This window comes from Polypterus senegalus, chromosome 1 (assembly GCF_016835505.1).
Source record: "Polypterus senegalus isolate Bchr_013 chromosome 1, ASM1683550v1, whole genome shotgun sequence".
NCBI lineage: Eukaryota > Metazoa > Chordata > Cladistia > Polypteriformes > Polypteridae > Polypterus > Polypterus senegalus.
In genome coordinates this window covers 83,370,899-83,395,194 of record NC_053154.1, presented here as the reverse complement: position 1 = coordinate 83,395,194, position 24,296 = coordinate 83,370,899, and the positions used below count along the sequence as shown (strand labels likewise).

Genomic DNA, 24,296 nt, shown 5'->3' with positions numbered 1-24,296 from the left:
GGATGGCACGCTGAGGCAAGCTTGCCGAGTCTGTGGAGGACTGCTAGTCCATTGCTGCAACAATCACAGGTTCACAGTGCAGCAGAAGAGTGCCGCAGAAGCAGCAACGAGCCGACCAAGCTAGCGCTATATGTGTCTGTTGCCGATGGGTGATGCAAGGGACATTATAAATACAGGGAACAGTATAACTTGACCACTGACCTGGCCCCGACTATTCCTGTTTGCTGTGTCTGTGTATAGGAGAGTGGTAGCTCCTACTGCAATAAATAACTCTGCTGTTCCGGTTTCAGGTTGAATAAAGCTGGTTTTGCTAAAGTACTGAGACTCATGTTTTGGAATGCAAGAAAGTGACTCGCACGTCATAACATAATAAAAGAATCATGGGTTGAGCTGTGCTACCTCACTGCAATTTTAGTCCAATCCATTTGAGCATCACATGTTAGTTGAGTATTAATTGAATGAAAGTACTTACTGTTTACAAAAGCATTTAATTCTGTGCTGGTGCCTTTGTTGCAGCATACTGTATGCAGTTAATTGTGCTGATTACATTATTAAAATCAGTAATCACTGCATATTACCTTTTTATCTAGGCTTGGTTACCCAGACTGTAAGAACATTGCAGGTATCAGTAGCATCTTAATTATACCATCCTGTTCAGATGACCTGATGCAGCTCACGGATGGCTGGTCATCCAGCCCACACTGAAACCATCCATCACCAAATACCCTGCTGTTATTAAAACCTGTAACAGAACAAGGATCACGTGATTTCTGTGCATTGGTCTTTGTAATTCAGCAAACAAATCCCAAGAGGATGGTTTTAGGGAGTCCAAATTGGCGGAGAAACCAGTTTTCATCCAGAGCCAAAAAGTCATTGTGTTCCTTGGCAGTATGCTCCAAAAGAACAGCTTTTTCCAGTAAAGTGATACAAAATACGCAGCAGAAGATATTTTCTGTTTATTTCCTTGTTACTGAAATGTCAAGTCCAAAAGTCTTTGTAGGACTTACTGATGGTCGAAACTTGCTGCAATGTTAAGCCAATTTTTACATCAAGTTTGTGTTTAATAAATTCTGACTTTTGCTTAAGAAATGGCTTATGCATGTTTCCAAGCATAAACAAAATGTATACTCGAGGCCCCAGATATGTTGTTCTGAAAGCAAGTTATTTTTTGCACCTTCAGCTTTCTTAATTTTCCAAACAAATGAAAGCCTTTCTAACATCTCCAAGCCCACTGTTACTGTAATCTAGCAAAGCTAATAATATGTAATTTAGATATGCTTTTGGTATTTTTTTTGCAATAAATTTAATACTAATTATGCTAAACCTGGATAAGTTATAAGTAATTTGGGGCCATACAGAAAAATTTCCACAGATTTCCACAAATTTCTGTTTGCTCAATAAAAGATGTTTATTGTAATTGTAAAAATGGCATTCTTTGTACACATTTATGTTTAGAAATAAGTATTTGCCATTTTATTCAAAATAATGATACAATGCATAATAATGTTTCTGTTTAAAGTCCAAAATAATTTTCCATGTTGAATTTTTTTTGTTTTGCATGGGATATTGAGGAACATTGCATTGAGTTGATATTTGTTTTAGTAGTTTTGTGTGTAGCTATAAGGGTTTATTCCTGTTTATGTACTTACCTACAGGCATATCTTGAACAATAGTACCAAAGTAGCATGTAACACTTCAAAACAACATAGGTGTATTTTGTCACTGCACGCTTGTCTTCATTTGTGATTTGCACCTTCAACAAGTGGCACGTTTCCTGAAAGAGTTTTATAGGGTTTTATTTTTGATTGAAGGAGCAAAATTTTGATAAGAAAGGGTCTTTTCTGGCACTACAGCTGGTCCATCCCTATTTCCTTAATTATTTCAAAATACCTCCAACTTAAGATACTATTGTCCTCAAAGTAGTAGAGTTGGGTACACTTTAATCAACTTCAGTATAAGAAATAGTTTTTTGTTTTTTTTTTTACCTCACTGACGGAAATCCATGTCATTTTATTAATTTAATTTGATATATTTTGGAAAATATATAAAAAAAAAACATACATTCTTATCAGAACAGCAGAAGTGACATATTTTAACTCATTAATAGCTGAAAAAAAATTTTTTATTAAAATTTGTCAAAGAATAAGCAATATATTCAGACAAAAAACATTTCATACGTGTCAGTGGTACATGAATTATTTTAGGCAGAAGATAAATTTCGGTCAAAGATACAATGGACCACCTATGGCAGTGGTCACCAACCTTTTCAAGCCGAAGATTCCTGACCTCGGCCTTAATGAAAGGCAAGATCTACCTATCGAAGAATGATAGAAAAAGACAGCCCAGATTGTACTTCCAACTTTGAGGCCTTTTATTTAGTATTTGAATTGTATTTGAATTTAATATACATTAAATGTTCTTTTCTTTTTCTTTTTTTACTTAACTCGGAAGCAACCATCATATAATCAGATCATATGAAGTGGCACTGAACTCAAGAAAAATGCCATTGTCAGCAGTAAAGTGCTTATTCACTGAAGTTTCTGGCGGTACTACCTACCCTTAACATTTTATAAATGAACTGTTTTATCAACAAAATTATCAACAATCTCAAATTAAGCTAAGTGCAGTTATGTCCCATCATATGCAACATCACTTTTCTCAATGCCACCAGAAGGCAAAACTGCTGAAGTAATGTTACTCACTCAAGTCAGTGTGATGGCTGTGACTGAATACTCTCTGTGAGTCCTCTGAAGTCTGGCTCATAGCTAGAGATAGCCAGTTTGAGGCAGTCTGTGAGGTGTCTGTCAGTAAGGCGGCTCCTGTATTTTGATTTGATTATTTTCATCTGTGAAAATGCCATTTCACAGAGGTAAGTTGATCCAAAATAGGCACTCACTTTTAGTGCACATGCAGTGAGGAGCGGAAACTTTTCTCTGTTGACAAGTCCCCAAAAGTCACTGTCCCTTGATCTGGCTTTCAGCTCAATGTCATTTTGCAAATCAACCATCTCCATGTCAACTCCACTTGACAAAGAAGATACCTGCTGGAATTTGGCTGCAACCTGTTCTATATCAATGAGCATGAATGGGTTTGAGACAAATGCAGCAATGCATTCCTTTCGTTTAACTCACCAAAACGCATATTGAACTCTGTTGCAACTTTGTCCAGGTGAGCACAGTATTTCTCAGGGTGAAAAACGTCCTTGTCTTTAATGCTCTGTGACATTTTTCCATGTTGGGAAAGTGTGTTAGCCTCCCGTTTTTAAGATGTGTGATCCAAACACCAAGCTTAGACTTAAAAGCATTCACTGCGCTGATCATGTGTGGCAGGTGTCGGTCTTTGCCCTGGAGCTCGTTATTGAGTGTATTCAGCTTTGCGGTCAAGTTTGTCAGAAACCCCAGGTCACACAGCCACGCATCATCTGACAGTTCCTTGTGCTCCTCGTTTCTTGCAGATAGAAATGTCTTTATCTCAGGCAGTAAGTCAACAAATCGCTGGAGCACTTTCCCGCGGCTCAACCACCGCACATCAGCATGAAGTAGTAGGTCTCCATAGCGGCATCGAGCTCATCCAGTAGCGCCTTGAATAGCGGCGCTGAAGTGCTTTTGCTCGTGTCGAGTTTATCAGTTTGACCACCAATGACATTACGTGTGAAAAATCTACGACTTTCCCTGATAAGGCCTGCTGATGAATGACACAATGATAATTCTTGAACTCGGGAAAACCTGGGCCATTACGGCACATCGCCGGTGCTCCGTCGGTGGTAATTGCTATCAGTTTATGAATGGGGATATCATTTTCGCTTACATATTTTTTAAACTCAGTGTAACTATCCTCACCTCGCGTTCTCTCCTTTAAGTGCAAAAGAGTGAGGAAGTCCTCTTTTGTAGAATCCTGGAAAGCCATTCTGACAAAAACAACAAGCTGAGCTGTGTCCACTGCATCCAGAGATTCGTGAACTGCAGTGAAAAATATTCACAGAGTGACAAGTCCTTTAACACCTGTCAATCCACGTCCTCTGACAGTGACTCGACCCTCCTTGCCACTGATGCAGGGCCGAGAGGCACAGCACGGAGTGAGGCTTTTATGTCGTCTTTGTTTTTGAAATCCTTGAAAATAGTCTCTGCAGTAATGGCCATGGCTTCCTTGAATAATTCAGCCATCCGTAAAAGGCTTTTTGTTTTTAGCCAGAAAGTAACTTACACGAAACGATGCTTCAGTAGCAGCCTTATTTTGATCAGCAGATTTTGTAAAAAGTGATTGCTGGGCCTTCAACTCAGATCTCAGCTCGTCAACTTTGCGTGCAAGAATCGCGCTCTTTTGCGGGTAGCGGTCTTTAAATTTCGGGTGGTTGGTATTGTGATGCCGCTCCAGATTCCCTCTTTTACATAATGCTTGTTTTTTGGTGGCACAACATACATACACACTTCTCTTTTACCAAGGTAAACAGAAATTCCTGTTCCCATTCTGGATGAAAATTGTATGTTTTTGCCTTCTTTCGTGGAGCCTCCGCCATTCTAGTTTGTAGTATGTTACCTCGCGCGGGCTATCACCATGGAGATTCATATTGACGTTTGCGACAGTTAATTTACGGGTGCTCTTCTTTTATCTGATTGGTCACTTCATTGAAAATAAAGCAGTTGGATTAAGAGATACAGATGCTTGCAAAACTGAAAACGTTTTTATTTTCGGGAGCTACCGGGACAGTGATAAAGCCCTACCAGTCGATCGCAATCGACGGGTTGGCGACCACTAACCTATGGCTAATAGATGGTATACTCCATGTTATAATTTCCACATTGAATTTATTATAGGTGATTATTTGAAAAATGCAAACATTTTAATCCAGTATTGCTAACTATTCCTTTTAAAGCCTCAGACTTCAGCCAATTATCCATACCAATCCTTTGGCCATGTAGATAGTATAACTAGCAAAATACCCGCGCTTCACAGCGGAGAAGTAGTGTGTTAAAGAAGTAATGAAAAGAAAATTAAACATTTTGAAAATAACGTAACATGATTGTCAATGTAATTGTTTTGTCACTGTTGGGAGTGATGAGTGTTGCTGTCATATATATATATATATATATATATATATATATATATATATATATATATATATATATATATATATATATATATATATATATATATATATATATATATATATATATATATATATATATATATATATATATATAATATGGCTCAAAAAATTAAAGGAACACTTTGAAAACACATCAGATCTCAATGGGAAAAAGAAATCCTCCTGGATATCTATACTGATATAGACTGGGTAATGTGTTAGGAGCGAAAGGATGCCACATCGTTTGATGGAAATGAAAATGATCAACCTACAGAGCCCTGAATTCAAAGACACCCCAAAAATCAGAGTGAAAAAATTATGTGGCAGGCTAGTCCATTTTGCCAAAATTTAATTGCAGCAACTCAAAATTGTACACAGCACTTTGTATGGCCCCTGTGTTCTTGTATACATGCCTGACAACATCGGTGCATGCTTCTAATGAGATGACAGATGGTGTTGTGGGGGATCTCCTCCCAGATCTGGACCAGGGCATCACTGAGCTCCTGGACAGTCTGAGGTGCAACCTGGTGGCATTGGATGGACCAAAACATAATGTCCCAGAGGTGTTCTGTTGGATTTAGGTCAGGAAAGTGTGGTGGCCAGTCAATGGTATCAATTCCTTCATCCTCCAGGAACTGCCTGCATACTCTCACCACATGAGGCCAGGAATTGTCGTGCACCAGGAGCCACTGTACCAGCATAGGGTCTTACAATGGGTCCAAGGATTTCATCTTGATACCTAATGGCAGCCAAGGTGCCTTTGTCAAGCCTGTAGCGGTCTGTGTGACCCTCCATGGATATGCCTCCCCAGACAATCATTAACCCACCACCAAACTGCTCATGCTGAATGATGTTACAGGCAGCATAATGTTCTCCATGGCTTCTCCAGACCCTTTCACTTCTGTCACGTGCTCAGGGTGAACCTGCTCTGATCTGTAAAAAGCACAGGGCACCAGTGATGCATCTGCCAATTCTGGTATTCTATGGCGAATGGCAATCGAGCTGCATGCTGCTGGGCAGTGAGCTCAGGGCCCATTAGAGGACATGGGGCCCTTGGGTCACCCTCATGAAGTCTTTCTGGTTGTTTGGTCAGAGACATTCACACTAGTTGCTTGCTGGAGGTCATTTTGTAGGGCTCTGGCAGTGCTCATCCTGTTCCTCCTTGCCCAAAGGAGCAGATACTGGTCCTGCTGATGGGTTATGGACCTTCTATGGCCCTCTCCAGCTCTCCTAGAGTAACTGCTTGTCTCCTAGAATCTCCTCCATGCCCTTGAGACTGTGCAGGGAGACACAGCAAACTTTCTGGCAATGACACGTATTGATGTGCCATCCTGGAGAAGTTGGACTACCTGTGCAACCTCTGTAGGGTCCAGGTATCGCCTCATGCTACCAGTAGTGACACTGACTGTAGCCAAATGCAAAACTAGTGAAGAAACAGTCAGAAAAGATGAGGAAGGAAAAATGTCAGTGGCCTCCACCTGTTAAACCATTCCTGTTTTTGGGGTCATCTCATTGTTGTCCCTCTAGTGCATCTGTTGTTAATTTCATTAACACCACAGCAGCTGAAACTGATTAACAACCCCTCTGCTACTTAACTGACCAGATTAATATCCCATAAGTTTCATTGACTTTATGCTATACTCTGATTAAAAAGTGTTCCTTTAATTCTTTTGAGCAGTATATATATATATATATATATATATATATATATATATATATGTATATGTATATATATGTATATGTATGTATATGTATATGTATGTATATATATATGTATATATACACAGTACATACTTATATATATATATATACAGTACATACTTATATATATATACATATACACATATATACAGATATATACAGATATACACACACATATATATATGTGTATATATATATATGTGTATATATGTGTATGTATATATATATATATATATATATGTGTATATACACACATATCTACATATACACACATACATACATACATGCACACACACATATATACACACAAATACATATATATACATACACACACACACACATATATAATATACACTCTTTGGGGTGCGAGCAACTGTTGCTGGGGGTGCCAGAATCCATCAAGGAAGAAAAATGAAAAACATTATTTGTACAAAATCTTTATTTATCCATTCCTAAATAATTAAATGGGCAGGCTATTTCGTATCAGTGCAATACGCTGTTTGTTAAAACGGATGACTCCCGCTCTTACGTGCAAGTCTGCCTGGATATTATGAACTATCGTATCTGTTCAAGTTCAATTTAAATTTGAAATAGAAGGAATTTTTATTTAGTCGACAGAAATATCTTTGGGAGGAATGTAAGTTAAATGTAGGCATCATTGTATAAATTTTTCTTCACCATACGAATGTAAAGAGTAAATTCGCCTTACATTCCAACCAAAGATATTTGTGTCGACTCAGGGGTGTCAAACTCAATTGCACAGGGGGCCAAAATCCAAAACACACTTTAGGTTGCGGGCCGAACAGGATAAACATTTATTGAACACACTAAAACTAAACTTTTAAAACTTTAAAACTTAACTTTTTTGAACATAAATATGAATAAAAACAGACAGGAATATTATTCCGGAATAAATCAACTCAAACCTTAAATAACTTATAATATTTTGCTCTCCATAAAAATATATCCTGTCTAAATTATACAAGTTAGTAATAAAGTAATCGTTAAAAGAACATACATTCAAATTTCTTTACTCTTATGTAATTTTATATAAAAAATAAACTTAAATTTTAAATATCCCAAAAGATTTTGCTCTCCATAAAAATATATCCTGTCAAAATTATACAAATTCAAATATGAGCATGGTACAAAACCTGGAAATATAAATAAAATTTGTTCTTTTCAGCAATAACAAATCAAATCATTCAGTTGTCTTTGCTCATATGTCATTTTATCAGAGCTGGACGCCTGGCATCTTGTTTTGGCAACAAGTTCGTTTATGTTTGGTGTGAGGTTCTGTGTTGTGGAGATTCTCAGGATGGACTGCAGGTGCTCATCAGTGAGGCGACTCCTGTGTGCTGTTTTGTTAGTCTTCATGACTGAGAAGAGCTTCTCACACAGATATGTGCTACCAAACATGCACAAGGTTCGAGCTGCATGTAGACGGAGCTGGAGCATTTCTGTGGGAATGGAGTGAATAAACTGTGCGGGCCGTGCAGTATCGTACTTTGCCTTCAGTGTGCCATTACACTGCAGCTCAATCACCTCCATCTGAATCTGCACAGGTGCAGTTTCCACATCGACGGCAAATGGGTTGCGAAACAACTCAAAATTCTTTTTGTTCTTCAAAGTCACCAAAGCGCCGCGAACTCAGTGCGCCATGTGCTCAGTTTATCAGCAAAGTGTGTATTTGGGAACACCGTTGTGCCGACTTGGTTCAACATTACTTGGCAACAGGGAAAGTGGGGCAAGTTGCACTGGTGCATTTGTGTCTCCCATAAAAGCAGCTTCACTTGAAATCACTTTGTGATTTTGCACGGTAAAACGTCTGCTGAAGTGTCAGATTCTTCTTTAACTCTTCTGCTTTCTGTATCTTCTGCATTGCATTCAGGTCTTTCAGGTTATCCTGATGTTTTGTCTCATAGTGCCGTCTTAGATTAAATTCTGTAATTACAGCCACATTAGCTCCACAAATGAGACACACGGGTTTACCGGCAATGTCAGTAAACATATACTCAGCCTCCCATCGGTTTTTAAAGGCTCTATTTTCAGAATCAACTTTTCTCTTCGGCATCGTGTGGGCTAGCTTCACAATAACTTGCAGCATCATAAGCTAGACTTGATTAACGGTAAGTGTTAGGCAAGGCAGCTGAAGTGCTGCATTATGGGATCTGTAGTTTATTGTGTTACCAGCGCTTCATATCCCGGGCCATTAATAACAATAATACAGTATATAAAATGATCTCGCGGGCCGGATATAATTACACGCCGGGCGGAATGTGGCCCGGGCCTTGAGTTTGACACATATGGACTAAATAGAACTTGAAAAGATATATTTTTTTGAATGTGATCGCGCAATTCAGATTGAGTTGACGCGCACTTCAGTACATCGAGCCCGCATGCTATTGTGGTTTTGCTTGTGTGCCTCAATAAGTTACCCTCCCCTCGCTCTTACTTTTTTACCGTTCATCTAATCAATACACTGAGTATGGCTTTACCAAAACAATCATTGATGGCGAATAAAGTATCCATTATTCATGAAGCTTCAATTGGTGATCTATCTTTCTGCGTTAACCGCATATTTTTCATACATCTCAAACCAAGGAGATGCGAAGGTAAAATGAATAAAAAAGCGCGCGTACATACACAGTGCACCCTCTCTTGGGGATCGAACCTCGGTCGTCGACGCTACAGGCGAAGGCTCTACCATTGTGCCACGGCGTGTGGTTTATCTATTCGAGTGTATGTAGATCGGGGTGTGTGTATATCTATATATATATATATATCTATCTATATCTATATATCTATATCTATCTATATCTATATATCTATATCTATATCTATATATCTATATATATTTATATATCTATCTATATCTATATATATCTATATATATCTATATCTATATCTCTCTATATACATATATACATATATATATCTCTATATATATATCTATATATATATATATATATATATATCTCAAAATACCCAAGCGGAGAAGTAGTGTGTTAAAGAAGTTATGAAAAAGAAAAGGGAACATTTTAAAAATAACGTAACATGACTGTCAATATACAGTAATTGTTTTGTGAGTGTTAGGAGTGTTGCTGTCATCAAGGATTTGATTATCATTTCTTTCAATCAGGTTCGTATTTGTAGGATGTGTTCAAGTTACATTCCGTGTTTGTCAATCGTTGTAAAAATACCAGGTTTCATTCATCGATTCGTTTCTTACTGCATCAATAAACAGCTCGTCTTCTTCTTTATCTGAGACGTGACACACTGCATCCACAGGTTTTTTTTTACTCTGTGTTCCTTTAGCGGGACATAGACTTTTTCCACCGTGTGCTTTGTTTCCGCAGTAGCTGCACTTATGAATATGCTTGTATGTATCACACGCTTCATATTTTTTGCTGCCTTCTCAATTGTGTAATTCGGTTTTTATTCAGCACTCTTTGGAACTGTTGCTTTTTGTCTGTGCACTGCGTCATTTCACGTGAGCCGCTCGGTGTACCTGCATCAAAAGTTTCCAGCTGTGCTGGTGCCATCTCGTGTGATGTCCATGGCTGTATTTAATGTTAGCTAAGACCTGGCACTTAAAAGTTTCTCTCGCAGTTTCGCTGAGTTTGTGCCAAACACCACCCTGACCATCTCATCTTCGTCTGCATAAGCACAGTCCTCCACCCGTGAATATTTAGCGGCAGTGTTTCTATTGGATTGCCTCTGACGGACGGCCTTATATGGGCAGGCACTAAATTACGTGGGAGGCGTATATATGTATGTGTGTGTGTCTGTGTCTATATATATGCCAGCAACACTCATGACAATGACAAAACAATTACATTGTCAATCATGTTACGTTATTATTAAAATGTTTCCTTTTCTTTTTCATTACTTCTTTAACACACTACTTCTCCGCTGCAAAGCGCGGGTATTTTGCTATATATGTATATCTATACTAATAAAAGGCAAAGCCCTCACTGACTGACTCACTCACCGACTGACTCACTGACTCACCAACTTCCCGTGTAGGTAGAAGGCTGAAGTTTGGCAGGCTCATTCCTTACAGCTTCCTTACAAAAGTTGGGCAGGTTTCATTTCGAAATTCTATGCGTAATGATCATAAATGAAATCTATTTTTCTCCATATAATCTAATGGAGTTGAGCTTGATGGCCTTGGGGGGCGGAGTTTCGTGTGACATCATCACGCCTCCCACGTAATCACGTGAACTGACTGTCAACGCAGTACGTAGAAAAACAGGAAGAGCTCAAAAACGCGCCGAAGAAAACATGCATTATACAATTGAGAAGGCAGCGAAACAATAAGAAACGAGCGAGTGACACATACTGTACAATCATATTCATGCCTGCAGCTACTTCAGAAACAAAGCACGGTGTAAAACTAAAGTTTTTAAATTAGGTTCATAAACAGGCTGCCGCTGGCATTTGTCATGCCCACGGCTAATGCGGGATACAAGTTTAATGAGAGGACGCAGGGTATAAACGACAGTTTTGATCACTTTCTAACTAAGTTCAAATTGCTGGTCAAAGGCTGTGCTTATGCAGATTCCGAGAGACTGTGTTTGTTGGGGGATTGACAGTGAAGGCGGGTGGAGGAGTGATGTCATCCTCTTCCCTCCCATTCACCTCATTTCGCTCTGAGCTGAGCTCCACGGCTAACGCCGTCTTCCGAAGCAACTTCTTCACCCTGCCAACAAATACTCACAGAAAAATCCAAGTTAATACACACGCTGTCTCTAGAGTTTTTCCACACTGAATCCTCCAGGCAGTACTTACAAAAGGTTACATTGACAATCGTGTTACGTTATTATTAAAATGTTTCCTTTTCTTTTTCAATACTTCTTTAACACACTACTTCTCCGCTGTGAGGTGTGGATATATATATGAATATATATATATATATATATATATATATATATTCATATTTATATTTATATTTATATATATATATATATATATATATTTATATATTTATATATATATATTTATATATGAATGACCTCAAAAGCTGAGACTTTTGATCACGTGAACGAGTCTGCAAAAAATGGGGTCTCCTGCCCAGCGAAAGTTGAGCAGCCGGTGCGCACACATAGCTGTGCCGGCATTTGAGACGCTGACTGCGCTTCTGCCTTAAGTCAAAGTGAGCACTTTTAATTTTTTTCATCCTCCCCCTAAGCTATAGCCCAGACAAGTGAAAACACGGGACCCCTTTTTTACATTGCTGCAAACTAATATTAAGGCAATTCGCACTTTCTTTTGCACGTATACGATTGTGAGGTCGTTAGCTCAGATTATAAAGACACGCACAGGAGTGGAGGACTGACCGTGCCATCACAGCCGATTAATGGCAGGGATGTCTCACCAGTCTACACAAGACCCACCGCGACTGTCCCCAAAAGGCGCTTATATCGTCAGCGAACACATCTCTCTATACTATATAAAAGAAAAAGGCAAGTTTCCTTTTTTTACACCTTTTTTCCTTTTATCCCAAACCAAAGCCTTTCTCTCTTAACACTGCAGAGGACACAAAACTAATTTTCTTTAAATGCCGGTAAGGCACATTACCAGAGGCAGAAATTTGGACGTTCACATAGAAAATGTAATTTCTATACCACAGCCGTCGTGTAGCGCCTTTCAAAAGTGATCAACTATCGAGAGATGATCAATATACATTTTAGCTGCTGTTAGTACTACTTACCTGTTCTGTTACACCGTCTTTAAAATGTAGTTTACCCACAACCACTCCAGTAGTGCTCAATGTACCTGTACTTCTTAAAACGTTAATGTTTTACTGTTTAATAACTTACAGACTACATTTTATTGCACTCAGTGACTAAAGCTATACACACACATATAGACACATACATATATATACACATATATATACATGTTTGTATGTGTGTGTATGTGTATACACACACACACACACACACACACACACACACACACAGTGGTGTGAAAAACTATTTTCACCCTTCCTGATTTCTTATTCTTTTGCATGTTTGTCACACAAAATGTTTCTGATCATCAAACATATTTAACCATTTAGTCAAATATGACACAAGTAAACACAAAATGCAGTTTTTAAATGATGGTTTTTATTATTTAGGGAGAAAAAAAAATCCAAACCTACATGGCCCTGTATGAAAAAGTAATTGCCCCTGAACCTAATAACTGGTTGGGCCACCCTTAGCAGCAATAACTGCAATCAAGCGTTTGCGATAACTTGCAATGAGTCTTTTACAGCGCTCTGGAGGAATTTTGGCCCACTCATCTTTGCAGAATTGTTCTAATTCAGCTTTATTTGAGGGTTTTCTAGCATGAACCGCCTTTTTAAGGTCATGCCATAGCATCTCAATTGGATTCAGGTCAGGACTTTGACTAGGCCACTCCAAAGTCTTCATTTTGTTTTTCTTCAGCCATTCAGAGGTGGATTTACTGGTGTGTTTTGGGTCATTGTCCTGTTGCAGCACCCAAGATCGCTTCAGCTTGAGTTGACGAACAGATGGCCGGACATTTTCCTTCAGGATTTTTTGGTAGACAGTAGAATTCATGGTTCCATCTATCACAGCAAGCCTTCCAGGTCCTGAAGCAGCAAAACAACCCCAGACCATCACACTACCACCACCATATTTTACTGTTGGTATGATGTTCTTTTTCTGAAATGCTGTGTTCCTTTTACGCCAGATGTAACGGGACATTTGCCTTCCAAAAAGTTCAACTTTTGTCTCATCAGTCGACAAAGTATTTTCCCAAAAGTCTTGGCAATCATTGAGATGTTTCTTAGCAAAATTGAGACGAGACCTAATGTTCTTTTTGCTTTACAGTGGTTTGCGTCTTGGAAATCTGCCATGCAGGCTGTTTTTGCCCAGTCTCTTTCTTATGGTGGAGTCGTGAACACTGACCTTAATTGGGGCAAGTGAAGCCTGCAGTTCTTTAGACATTGTCCTGGCGTCTTTTGTGACCTCTCGGATGAGTCTTTTCTGCGCTCTTGGGGTAATTTTGGTCGGCCGGCCACTCCTGGGAAGGTTCACCACTGTTCCATGTTTTTGCAATTTGAGGATAATGGCTCTCACTGTGGTTTGCTGGAGTCCCAAAGCTTTAGAAATGGCTTTATAACCTTTACCAGACTGATAGATCTCAATTACTTCTGTTCTCATTTGTTCCTGAATTTCTTTGGATCTTGGCATGATGTCTAGCTTTTGAGGTGCTTTTGGTCTACTTCTCTGTGTCAGGCAGCTCCTATTTAAGTGATTTCTTGATTGAAACAGGTTTGTCAGTAATCAGGCCACAAATACATACTGCTCAAAAGAATTAAAGGAACACTTTTTAATCAGAGTATAGCATAAAGTCAATGAAACTTATGGGATATTAATCTGGTAAGTTAAGTAGCAGAGGGGGTTGTTAATCAGTTTCAGCTGCTGTGGTGTTAATGAAATTAACAACAGATGCACTAGAGGGGCAACAATGAGATGACCCCAAAAACAGGAATGGTTTAACAGGTGGAGGCCACTGACATTTTTCACTCCTCATCTTTTCTGACTGTTTCTTCACTAGTTTTGCATTTGGCTACAGTCAGTGTCACTACTGGTAGCAAGAGGCGATACCTGGACCCTACAGAGTTTGCACAGGTAGCTCAACTTCTCCAGGATGGCACATCAATACGTGTCATTGCCAGAAGGTTTGCTGTGTCTCCCTGCACAGTCTCAAGGGCATGGAGGAGATTCTAGGAGACAAGCAGTTACTCTAGGAGAGCTGGAGAGGGCCATAAAGGTCCATAACCCATCAGCAGGACCAGTATCTGCTCCTTTGGGCAAGGAGGAACAGGATGAGCACTGCCAGAGCCCTACAAAATGATCTCCAGCAGGCCACTGGTGTGAATGTCTCTGACCAAACAACCAGAAAGACTTCATGAGGGTGACCCAAGGGCCCCATGTCCTCTAATGGGCCCTGAGCTCACTGCCCAGCAGCATGCAGCTCGATTGCCATTCGCCATAGAATACCAGAATTGTCAGATGCACCACTGGTGCCCTGTGCTTTTTACAGATGAGAGCAGGTTCACCCTGAGCACGTGACAGAAGTGAAAGGGTCTGGAGAAGCCATGGAGAACATTATGCTGCCTGTAACATCATTCAGCATGAGCAGTTTGGTGGTGGGTTAATGATTGTCTGGGGAGGCATATCCATGGAGGGTCACACAGACCGCTACAGGCTTGATAAAGGCACCTTGGCTGCCATTAGGTATCAGGATGCAATCCCTGGACCCATTGTCAGACCCTATGCTGGTACAGTGGCTCCTTGTGCACGACAATTCCTGGTCTCATGTGGTGAGAGTATGCAGGCAGTTCCTGGAGGATGAAGGAATTGATACCATTGACTGGCCACCACACTTTCCTGACCTAAATCCAATAGAACACCTCTGGGACATTATGTTTTGGTCCATCCAATGCCACCAGGTTGCACCTCAGACTGTCCAGGAGCTCAGTGATGCCCTGGTCCAGATCTGGGAGGAGATCCCCCACAACACCATCTGTCATCTCATTAGAAGTATGCACCGATGTTGTCAGGCATGTATACAAGAACACAGGGGCCATACAAAGTGCTGCATACAATTTTGAGTTGCTGCAATTAAATTTTGGCAAAATGGACTAGCCTGCCACATAATTTTTTCACTCTGATTTTTGGGGCGTCTTTGAATTCAGGGCTCTGTAGGTTGATCATTTTCATTTCCATCAAGCGATGTGGCATCCTTTCGTTCCTAACACATTACCTAGTCTATATCAGTATAGATATCCAGGAGGATTTCTTTTTCCCATTGAGATCTGATGTGTTTTCAAAGTGTTCTTTTAATTTTTTTGAGCAGTTTATATAATATATATATATATATATATATATATATATATATATATATAAATATATAATATATTATACTAGCACAATACCCGCGCTTCGCAGCGGAGAAGTAGTGTGTTAAACAAGGTACGAAAAAGAAAAGGAAAAAAAAAAAAAATGTAACATGGTTGTTATTGTAATTGTTTTGTCATTGAGATATATACACACACACACACATATATATATATATATATATATATATATATATATATATATATATATATATATATATATATATATATATATATATATATATATATATATATATATATACATATACACACACACACACACACACACACATATATATAATGTGTGTGTGTGTATGTATATATATATATATATATATACACACACACACACATATATATATAATTTGTGTGTGTGTATATATGATGTAGATAGGTATGTGTATATATATGTTGTGTGTATGTATGTTTGTGTCTATATGTGTGTGTATAGATTTGGTCACTGAGTGCATGGGAAAAATAATAAATTATAGTCTATAAGTTATTAAACAGTAAAACATTAACGTTTTAAGAAGTACATTTTCTATGTGAACGTTCAAATTTGTGCCGATGGTATTGTGCCTTACCGGCATTTAAAGAAAATTAGTTTTGTGTCCTCTGCAGTGTTAAGAGAGAAAGGCTTTGGTTTGGGATAAAAGGAAAAAGGTGTAAAGAAAGGAAAGTTGCCTTTTTCTTTTATATAGTATAGAGAGATGTGTTCGCTGACGTTATGATGGCCTTTTGGGGACAGTCGCGGTGGGTCTTGTGTAGACTGGTGAGACGTCCCGCCATTAATCGGCTGTTTTGGCACTGTCAGTCCTCCACTCGTTTGCGTGTCTTCATAATCCGAGCTGAGGACCTCATAATCGTATACGTGCAAAAGAAAGTGTGAATATGCTTAATATTATTTTGGTGTTGTAGAAAAGGGGTCCCGTGTTTGCACTTGTCTGGGCTATAGCGCAGGGGAGGATGAAAAAATTAAAAGTGCTCACTTTGACTTAAGGCAGAAGCGCAGTCAGCGTCTCAAAGGCCGGCACAGCTATGCACACGCGCTGGCTGCTCGACTTTTGCTGGGCAGGAGACCCCAGTTTTTACAGACACGTTCATGATATCAAAAGTCTCAGCGCTCTTTGGAGGTCATTCATATATATATATATATATATATATATATATATATATATATAGCAAAATACCGCAGCGGAGAAGTAGTGTGTTAAAGAAGTAATGAAAAGAAAAGGAAACATTTTAATAATAACGTAACATGATTGACATTGTCATGAGTGTTGCTGTCATATATATGCCTGCCTAAATAAGTCACCCTCGCTTTGCTCTTACTTTTTACCGTTCATTTAATCATGGCTAGTGGCGGAAAAATTATAAAATGGAAGGAGGATGGCTTTACCAAAACAATTATTGATGGCGAATCGATTATTCATAAAGCTTGAATTGGTGATCTGTTTTTCTGTGTTAACCTCATATTTTTTCATACTTCTTCTCAAACTAAGGTGGTGCTAGGGTAAAATGAATCGGGATGCGCTGATCAATGTAATCGTGTACCAGGAAATCATGCATTGACAAAAGCTCCCTTTGCTTGTAATGCAAAGTGTGATTAAATGCATTATTTTTAGCGCGTTATGGAGCACATGCATCGAAGCTTCTCAGCTGTGCTTGTGCTAAGAAAAGGAAAGATTTTAAAAATAACGTAACACGATTGTCAATGTGACCTTTTGTAAGTAGTGCCTGGAGGATTCAGTGTGGAGAAACTCTAGAGACAGCGTGTGTATTAACTTGTGGATTTTTCTGTGAGTATTTGGTGGCAGTCTGACGAAGTTGCTTCGGATGACGGCGTTAGCCGCGGAGCTCAGTTCAATGGGAGGGGAGATGATGACGTGACTCCCCCACCCGCCTTAACTGTCAATCCCCACAAACACAGTCTCTCGGAATTTGCATAAGCACACCCCTTCGCCTACAATTTTAACTTAGTTACAAAGTGATCAAAACTCTCGTTTATATCCTCGTCCTCTCATTAAACTTGTATCCCGCATTACCTGTGGGCATGTGAAGCGCCAGCGGTAGCCTGTCTATGAACTTAATTTAAAGTTTAGGTTTACACCTTGCTTTCTTTCCGAGGTAGCAGCACTCATGAATATGGTAGTATATGTCACTCGCTCGCTTCTTATTGTTTCGCTGCCTTCTCAATTATATAATGCATGTTTTCTTAAGCGCTTTTGGAGGTCTTCCTGGTTTTCTACGCACTGCGTTGACAATCAGTTCACGTGATTACGTGGGAGGCGTGATGATGTCACACTAAACTCCGCCCCCGCCTTTCCAGCTCAACTCTATTACAGTTAATGGAGAAAAATACCTTCCAGTTATGACCATTAGGCGTAGAATTTCGAAATGAAACCTGCCCAACTTTTGTAAGTAAGCTGTAAGGAATGAGCCTGCCAAATTTCAGCCTTCTACCTACACGGGAAGTTGGAGAATTAGTAATGAGTGAGTGAGTGAGTGAGTGAGTGAGGGCTTTGCCTTGTATTAGTATAGATATATATATATTATAATATATATATATAATATATATATATATATATATATATAATATATTATATATGCCAGCAACACTCATGATAAAACAATTACATTGTCAATCATGTTACGTTATTATTAAAATGTTTCCTTTTCTTTTTACTTCTCCAAGCTGGTATTTTTATATATATATATATATATATATATATATAGATAGATAGATATAGATATATTATATATTATATATATATATATATATATATAGATATATATAGATATATATATATATAGATATATATATATATATAGATATATATATAGATATATATATATATATAGATATATATATATATATAGATATAGATATAGATATATATATATATATATATATATATATATATAGATATATATATATATATATATATATATAGATATATATATAGATATATATATATATAGAGATAGATATGAGAACAACACTCATATCAATGACAAAACAATTACATTAACAATCATGTTACGTTATTTTTTAAATTTTTCCTTTTTTTTTATAACTTCTTTAACACACTACTTCTCCGCTGCGAAGCACGGGTATTTTGCCTATTTGCGTGTTTTGTACGGAGGAATGGGCTAAAATTCCTCCAAGATGGTGTGCACGAATGATCAAAAGTTTCAAAACGTTTAGTTGCAGTTATTGCTGCAAAGGGGGGTCACACCAGATACTGAAAGCAAAGGTTCACATACTTTTGCCACTCACAAATATATAATATTCCATCATTTCCCGTAATAAATAAATGACCAAGTATAATATTTTTGTCTCATTTGTTTAACTGGTTTCTCTATATCTACTTTTAGGACTTGAGTGAAATTCTGATGATGTTTTAGGTCAAATTTATACAGAAATATAGAAATTTCTAAAGGTTTCATAAACTTTCAAGCACATCTGTATTATAAGTACCTGCAGGATTGGCCCAAACTACTTTGTGGCCCTAGGCAAGTTTTTGCTATTGGGCCTCAACTTGAATAATGCAAACCTGTATTGTGACATTATCATTTTTTATGAAGATTGTCAGTCCACCTTTTAAGGTTCAGCTGAAAAGTACTTAGAAAACTTTAGCAGATGTCCAAAGAAAGCAATGCTATCTATTGCGTTTGTGGCTGCATCTGTTACCACTAAATTTAGGGTGTTGGCAGCACATAGCAAACAGGGATTTTTTTTTCTTTTTCTGCAGCTGTCTGGCATGCACACCTTTGTGCTTCTATATCATGTTGGGAGTATTGTCATATGATTGACCATTGCAGTCATCAAAAGGAATGCGTAGTTATTCAAGCCTGTTCAGGGCAAGAGAAGACAAAAATTCTCCCTTTTGAGCTGTTGCTGAATGGAGTCCCATAAAGTACTCTTTAGTCATGAGTACTTCATTCAGTGTGATGATTCGTATAATTAGTGTCATTTGCTCTTTATGGCTAACATTGGGTGTACAATCTAAAATAATGCAGTAATATTTGGAATTCTTGATGTCAGTCTGTATGCTGTGTATGGCCCACTCATTTATTAAATTAAACTACTTTTTAATTGCATTTTGCCACGCTAGCTTTTGTGAGTGCCGGTGGCACTCAATGTGTTCTATATACTGTTTCACAAGTGCCTTTTTTGTTGAAGCAAACAATGATAATCCAATTCCTTGAACAGTGAACATGAAAAGCTTGACACTAGGTAAATGCAAAAAACTTCACATATATTATAGTGGGGGACACCAACCTTATTTATTTACTAGCTGAAATACCCAGCGTTGCCCGGGAGGAAAATAGTTTTTTTTTATTGATTGAGAAAAACATAATTAAAAACAACACAACTTTTAAAAATAAAAATAAATTAACAAACAAAAAACCTGAGTTTGTTTTCTGGGTCCTCCCTGCTTGGAGGTTGCATGTTCTCCCCATGTCTGTTTGGGTTTTCTGCGGTGGGCTGGCACCCTGCTCAGGGTTTGTTTCCTGTCTTGCGCCCTGTGTTGGTTGGGATTGACTCCAGCAGACCCCCATGACCATGTAGTTAGGATATAGTGGGTTGGATAATGGATGGATGGATAAAGACTCACTAATGTCCTTGTCTTCCAGGCTTATATGTATGTTATCATCTAGTTGACTCTTGGAACCGGCCAACTGTATTTATTTTGAAAAGCAACAGAAGCGGGGTGCTGCTCAAAAATAAAGAATGCTGGCAGTCGCCTGGTATTTAATAACTGTGTAAATGATCCTAGAAAATATTTAAATCGTCAGAACTACTCTGAACATCTCTCTGCTAGAAGGATTCATTTTGCTGAAGTGCTTGCATTGTTTGTGCATTAGCAGTTAAGTGACTGTCTTTCTTAGGAGGCTTTCATTTGCCGCTGTACTGGCCTCAATTGCATATCCTCGGAACTGGAGCCCACACCCCAACTCTGTCTTACTTTCGGGCCGGACAGATACACACACTTCCACGCATAGAACTCTATTTAATTTCAAAAGCAACAGGGGCGCCATGGCGCTCAAACATAAAGAATTCTGGCAGTTGCCTCCAGTTTGTCCTCTGGTGGTCGTTCTGAGTGTCAACTGGATGATAACATGCATACAAGACCGCAAGATCACCCCCACCTTACCCAGAAGGAGATGGGTTACGGCTGATTTCACTCTACTGTATTTTTAGTTGACCAGTGAGGAACATGTGTACCACGTTTCATGAAAATCGCTCCAGCCGTTTGGACATGATGCTGGAACATACATACATACATTGACTTTTATATATAGATATATATAGATTTGTTTGTTTTAACAAGAAACAAGTATTAGCAGTCCCAACCCTATTTTGTTTCTCACACACAACAAGTTTTCCATCTTACATATTTCCAATTAATTTAGTTAAATAATTTGGAAATAAATTCTCATTCTCATGAAGTGAGTCGCTGCTTTTCTCGTGGTGTATTCTGCTTTGTAAATAAAACCCTCATGTGGATTACCTAACAAAATAATTTAATAGCAACTATAGATAGATATTATTGATTTGGCCCTGCCACCCTAAGTATGTGTGCTTTGTATTTTATTGCTGCATCTTCTTTCAGATAGGCAAGCATATGCCTCTAGCTTTCAATCTAGGTTCACAGTTGAAAGTTACTGATGTGGCGTCATGGCCTGTATGTCTGATATGTTGCAGAACAACAGGCACTTTGTAGTGGTTGTTATGGCGGGGAACCTGACAGTGCCCGTGCGCCTTCCTTTTTTGCTCAAAGTAATGCTTTTCAGCTGTTTGCAAGGGGAATCCCTTTGCTTACCTGCCTTCTAGGCATAGACTGAATTATTAAAGTGACAAACTTAGAGTGATTAGCGGGCTTGAAACATAAAAAGTGATAAAAAAAACAAACATTCTACTGCAGCTTGAAGGTTAATTAATTAAATGCAACTTTCTCTTCTATACAGTGGTTTTAAGATGAAAACTAAATTGTACAGGTTCCGGTCATAAAATTAGAATATCATGACAAAGTTGATTTATTTCAGTAATTCCATTCAAAAAGTGAAACTTGTATATTAGATTCATTCATTACACACAGACTGATGTATTTCAAATGTTTATTTCTTTTAATTTTGATGATTATAACTGACAACTAATGAAAGTCCCAAATTCAGTATCTCGGAAAATTAGAATATCAATTAAGACCAATGCAAAAAAAGGATTTTTAGAAATTTTGGCCAACTGAAAGGTATGAACAAATGAAAAGTATGAGCATGTACAGCACTCAATATTTAGTTGGGGCTCCTTTGGCCTGGATTACTGCAGCAATGCGGTGTGGCATGGAGTCGATCAGTCTGTGGCACTGCTCAGGTGTTATGAGAGCCCATGTTGCTCTGATAGTGGCCTTCAGCTCTTCTGAATTGTTGGGTCTGGCGTATTGCATCTTCCTCTTCACAATACCCCATAGATTTTCTATGGGGTTAAGGTCAGGCGAGTTTGCTGGCCAATCAAGAACAGGGATACCATGGTCCTTAAACCAGGTACTGGTAGCTTTGGCACTGTGTGTAGGTGCCAGGTCCTGTTGGAAAATGAAATCTGCATCTCCATAAAGTTCGTCAGCAGCAGGAAGCATGAAGTGCTCTAAAACTTCCTGGTAGATGGCTGTGTTGACCTTGGACCTCAGAAAACACAATGGACCAACACCAGCAGATGACATGGCACCCCAAACCATCACTGACTGTGGAAACTTTACACTGGACCTTCAAGCAACGTGGATTCTGTGCCTCTCCTCTCTTCCTCCAGACTTTGGGACCTTGATTTCCAAAGGAAATGCAAAATTTACTTTCATCAGAGAACATAACTTTGGACCACTCAGCAGCAGTTTTGTCTTTAGCCCAGGCGAGACGCTTCTGACACTGTCTCTTGTTCAAGAGTGGCTTGACACAAGGAATGCGACAGCTGAAACCCATGTCTTGCATACGTCTGTGCGTGGTGGTTCTTGAAGCACTGACTCCAGCTGCAGTCCACTCTTTGTGAATCTCCCCCACAGTTTTGAATGGGTTTTGTTTCACAATCCTCTCCAGGGTACGGTTATCCCTATTGCTTGTACACTTTTTTCTACCACATCTTGTCCTTCCCTTCGCCTCTCTATTAATGTGCTTGGACACAGAGCTCTGTGAACAGCCAGCCTCTTTAGCAATGACCTTTTGTGTCTTGCCCTCCTTGTGCAAGGTGTCAATGGTCGTCTTTTGGACAACTGTCAAGTCAGCAGTCTTCCCCATGATTGTGTAGCCTACAGAACTAGACTGAGAAACCATTTAAAGGCTTTTGCAGGTGTTTTGAGTTAATTAGCTGATTAGAGTGTGGCACCAGGTGTCTTCAATATTGAACCTTTTCACAATATTCAAATTTTCCGAGATACTGAATTTGGGACTTTCATTAGTTGTCAGTTATAATCATCAAAATTAAAAGAAATAAACATTTGAAATACATCAGTCTGTGTGTAATGAATGAATCTAATATACAAGTTTCACTTTTTGAATGGAATTACTGAAATAAATAAACTTTGTCATAATATTCTAATTTTATGACGGGTACCTGCAATGTTATGACCACAGTGCAGGCTCTTTCAAGACAGAGCTCCTTTTGTTCCTATTTATAATGGAGACATACATAGAAGATAAACATTTAAGGTTATAGAATAACATTTGTAGTCATTGCAAGAAATGATGGAGCTACTGGCTACAACAGTGTTAAAACAGCTACTGAAGAATAATATCCTGCCATGTGCAAAAGTTCGTTGATGACACTGCTATTGTGGGCTGCATTAGGAGTGGGCAGGAGGAGTATAGGAAGCTAATCAAAGACTTTGTTAAATGGTGTAACTCAAACCACTTACACCTGAACACCAGCAAGACCAAGGAACTGGTAGTGGATTTTAGGAGGCCCAGGCCCCTCATGGACCCCGTGATTATCAGAGGAGATTGTGTGCAGAGGGTGCAAACCTATAAATACTTGGGAGTGCAGCTGGATGATAAATTGGACTGGACTGCCAATACTGATGCACTGTGTAAGAAAGGTCAGAGCCGACTATACTTCCTTAGAAGGTTGACGTCCTTCAATATCTGCAATAAGATGCTGCAGATGTTCTACCAGACGGTTGTGGCGAGTGCCCTCTTGTACGCAATGGTGTGCTGGGGAGGCAGCATAAAGATGGACGCCTCACACCTGGACAAACTTGTTAGTAAGGCAGGCTCTATTGAAGGAATGAAGCTGGACAGTTTAACCTGTGGCAGAGCCACGGGCGCTAAACAAGATCCTGTCAATCATGGAGAATCCACTGAACAGTATCATCTCCAGGCAGAGGAGTAACTTTAATGACAGACTGCTGTCACTGTCCTGCTCCACTGACAGACTGAGGAGATCGTTCCTCCCTCACACTATGCGACTCTTCAATTCCACCAGGTGGGGTAAACGCTAACATTATTCAAAGATATTGTCTGTTTTTACATGCATTTTTATTACTCTTTAATAATTTTTTTTTTTGTATCAGTATACTGCTGCTGGATTATGTGAATTTC

The 24,296-nt window shown here is 38.9% G+C and overlaps 1 protein-coding gene across 1 annotated transcript in view; it reads left to right on the top strand.

Moving 5' to 3' along the window:
• smg5 (SMG5 nonsense mediated mRNA decay factor) overlaps window positions 1-24,296 on the top strand; it is a 197,693-nt gene that overhangs the window by 26,445 nt on the left and 146,952 nt on the right. The window lies entirely within an intron of this gene.